This window comes from Limulus polyphemus, unplaced genomic scaffold, assembly GCF_000517525.1.
Source record: "Limulus polyphemus unplaced genomic scaffold, Limulus_polyphemus-2.1.2 Scaffold18, whole genome shotgun sequence".
Classification (NCBI taxonomy): domain Eukaryota; kingdom Metazoa; phylum Arthropoda; class Merostomata; order Xiphosura; family Limulidae; genus Limulus; species Limulus polyphemus.
In genome coordinates, this window is record NW_013665628.1 from 1,131,751 (window position 1) to 1,135,798 (window position 4,048).

A 4,048-nucleotide genomic window follows, 5' to 3' on the forward strand; every position below is an offset into this window, starting at 1 on the left:
GGACACCAAAACACTTCACTGCTCCCTAGGATGTGCCTTTTCATACCTAGAGCAGCAAGTGATCCACGATATGTTAATTACAGCCCAAAGTACTAATCACGGTCTAGCTCAGTAGCGGGCAATAATTTTCGCGAGGGGGATGGTGCACTCCACAAATTTTGGTAAGTCGTCGTGGGCTGTACATTTCTACTATATTAATTAAAGTACATCAACATTGATTGTATAAAGACCCCATTATGTTCTTTCTACAACTGCCAAGAGTCATGGCGGGCAGGACACAAATGTTAGACGGGCCGTATTTTGTCCACCTCTGGTCTAGCCATTATGTGTGTTATATGGAAGTAGATAATCTACCGTATACTCCTTACCGCGCCGCGCCCTATCCTGGTCATGACTTATCTTGTTTCAAAAAGTAATGTCTATGGATTATATTAAGGCTTCCTATAGAATAGAACTAAATATGTTGGTGTAATGGCGCCTTCCACTTAGAAATTACAGCCCCACTGGAAGCTAAGACTCCGACTCGTAAAGAGTGCAGAAACTAGTAAAAAATTTTATTCTCAAATTGTTGTGATGTAGGAATGGAAAAAACCCAACAACAACCAGAAACTAGAGAGCATTTGGGATGGAAGGAAAATCTGCATTACCCATTCCTGCATTCCAACGCCTAACGTGTATATGTTGTAAACCTTGTGGGTGCAATGTATGCAGTGTAAACTGTTTTATTTATTTGCTATTAAGCACAAAACTACTCAATGGGCTGTCTATGCTGCGTCCACAGTGGGGATCGAATTCATACATTTAGCCCAAGAAGTCCTTGAGGTTACCAAAGAGACAAATAAGCAAACAACTTTCTTTTGAATATTCTAAAGTATTATTGCATAACCTGGAAATACGTGTTAATAAAAAACGAACAAAAAGGCACTTTCACTGGGCAAGTTCTGGAGACGTTTTATTTTCAAATAGTAAAAACAAAAGCTACAAATTTCAAATAAAATGCATGTTTGAGTGAGTTCATCACGAGCTGTTGAATTCACTACCTTTGTATACATAAAATAACGCCGCTATTTAAGTAATTTAATTATATAATTTCTTATAACCCTAATATTTGAACTCAAAACTTCCAGAATTTTAATATTGTAGTTTGTTTTTTTTACTTTAATTTTTTTATATATCTTCATATATGGTAGTTATAGCGGCACCTATTTTCTTATCTTGACAAATTCTAAATTAACTGTGTCAGTTAACTGGGCATTCATAAAATGTTTATTGATGTTTATTAATGTTTATTACAATTTGAATATTGTTTTTATTTTATTTTAATTGTACGACCACGTATGAATATTGTTTTTTTAATTGGAATTGTACGACCACGTATGTCAAGAAAAGCGTAAGTAGAATGAACATTTCCGAAAATATTTTCTGTCAACTAGTGCTGCTACCTGAAGTATTTTCTGGACTATACTATGATTGTCAGACTGGGGACTCATGTTTACCTAGTCCTAACTTATTACAATTCATAAGTCAAAATTTTTAAAACGTCATATCATTATTAGCTTGTATACTGATGAAAATCGTTGATCGTGTAATAAATGGAGCAGGTTTAATATGTTTAAACTGATCATTAAATTTGCACTTGTGTATTTTAATATTCTTACGCTAGTGGTAACAGCTGGTATTTTAGATGTTGATTTTTATTATATGTATTTGTTCACAGATGGCAGCACAGCCACCATACTGGCAATTGGAAACAAGCATAAGCCTAACGGACTTAGTAACTGATTCGTCAGTTGTTTAGAAGCTAGGGACGCAATTACGAGTTAGTAAGAGCTATAATGTGTGAAGCAGAAATGTCTTATGCAGGAATATCTATAAAGTGCTAAATATCCTAAATTTCAAGCTCTAATAAGAAACGATAACACATGTAAGTTCTGACTATAGTTTTGAAATGTTTTAGTGCTGAAATTTATTAGTAGTTTTGAACACATACTGATGTGATATAGTTGAGTAAATAATAATATAAAAACGGCGAAAGGCTATTTAAAAATTTTCATGTATTTTGAACATACACCAGCCTAGCAGTGTAACCTTACGAGTAAGTTTTGCATATATTTTTTAATGTTTTACTTTTGAATGTTTGTACTTAAGTGAAATATTGCTTATATCGTTTAAAATGAGAAACTTACAGGTTATCTCATAAAATTTTAACATTTAACTTTACTGGCAATGACATTGTGTAACATGAACGATATGGATTTTACACAAAATTCTAAATTTGTAAAATTTCAGTCATTAGTGAATACGTATATAGCTCAAAAAGTGCCCACCGTATCACTTTCAAAAGTTTCAGTTGTGTTATTCTTATGTGATTTATACTAGCTACTTCTTATTGTCCAAAATGTTAGTGTGCAGTGTTGATTTTTATTTGTGTACGTTGAAAAAAAAACGTTTTGTGGTTAAAGTACACGTTGTGAAGTTTAGCACGATCATAAGCTGTAAATAAGTCAAACACGTCTGGCCTTCTATACTGTTGACAACTGACAGTTTTCTTCACGTAAAAAAAAAAAAAAGGCGCCAAGTTGTCCAAAATATTTAATTTTCTCGTTGAGTACCATGATGCTTTTATTTGTTTTGGAATGATGATGTTAACTTATGAATGGGGTGTACTACCGGCGTTAGAAAGAGCGAGGCCCTAAGCAAGAGGATAATTAGAATGTGTCAGTTGCGAGCTAGTGGGGGGAGGTGTAGAAGGACTTGTCTCCCTGGAAGTGTTTTCATTAGGCCATAGTTGGGTCCTTAACCGTTATGTTAAGCGATTACACACCAGATATTTGGTTGCAACTTTCACCAGAGAAAACATTTATGATTACGTTTTAATTTTAAACTCATCATTGTGAGGCCCCAAGCTATCATTTTTTATCTTGCTTATGGCCTAACTATTTTTTTTATGTCATGGTTGTTGATAATGAAGGTACAATACAGTACTTCAACTTTAATATATTCAAACAGTTCTTTACGAAAAGACAAACATGAACGATTCACTGTTTCTCTGAAGGACGATAGAAAAGGGATTAATATAATGAGTGGAAAAGTGTATTAATATTTGTTGTGGTGTAGTGCTAAATAAAAAAGTGCCGGAACGCGTTTAACTGTATAATGTGGGATTCGTTCGAAATAGTGGCGTTCCGGCTAAAAGAGTACAGGTACGCCGTGCCCACGCGTACCCACCCCACTACACCTCTGGATGTTTGCATTAACATAGTTGCGTTAATATTTATACCATATGAAAATTTAAATATTTTGCTGAAATATATTGTTGAGAGTAAAACGGTTATAAACGTCAGTAGAAAATAGCGAAACTGTGGTTTTGTATGACTTTTTATCAAATATTTTATTTTATGAAACAATGCCGAAATTACGAATTATGTAATTCCCTAATTACTGTTCCGGCATGGCAAGGTGGTTAAGGCGTTCGACTAGCAATCTGAGGGTCGCAGGTTCGAATCCACTTCCCACCAAAACATGCTTGCACTTTCAGCCGTGGGTACATTATAATGTAACGGTCAATCCTACTATTTGTTGGTAAAAGAGTAGCCCAAGAGTTGGCGGTGGGTGGTGGTGACTAGCTGCCTTCCCTCTAGTCTTTCACTGCTAAACTAGGGACAGCTAGCACAGATAACTCTCGTGTAGCTTTACGCGAAATTCAAACCTAATTACGTGTAAGATAAATATTATAGCTACAGATCACGCAGGAGTAAGCTCTTATTAAAAACATGTTATCGAGTAGTAGAAATGCGTTTCCTATCTTTTGCTACAACTATTTCAATTTAAAATTGGAAGTTTTACTTGTTCATACAAAAGAAAATATATTTGCTTAATAGCGTCAGTTTGATGCATGGATAAAAATGCAATTTTAATTCGAAAATCTAACTATGTTCTTAATAAGTTAATTATTCAAATATATTGTTACGTCTCTGGTCGTTAGTTAATTTCCCGTATAATTTCTTTCCGGTGAAACTTTAGCGACACAAGTCCTTTCTTAAATAAA

General features: G+C 34.5%; 1 protein-coding gene across 2 annotated transcripts in view; it reads left to right on the top strand.

Annotated features, from left to right (window-relative positions):
• The first annotated feature begins 1,828 nt into the window (after positions 1-1,828).
• Positions 1,829-4,048, top strand: part of LOC106457736 (dual 3',5'-cyclic-AMP and -GMP phosphodiesterase 11-like) — a 62,396-nt gene continuing 60,176 nt past the window's right edge. The window contains exon 1 of one of the 2 annotated variants that reach the window (XM_013917185.2): positions 1,829-1,924. The gene's annotated coding sequence lies outside the window, so the exon portion shown is untranslated. Of the gene's footprint in view, positions 1,925-2,033; positions 2,096-4,048 lie in introns of those variants that run through there. The other variant, XM_022383953.1, reaches the window with a different exon arrangement.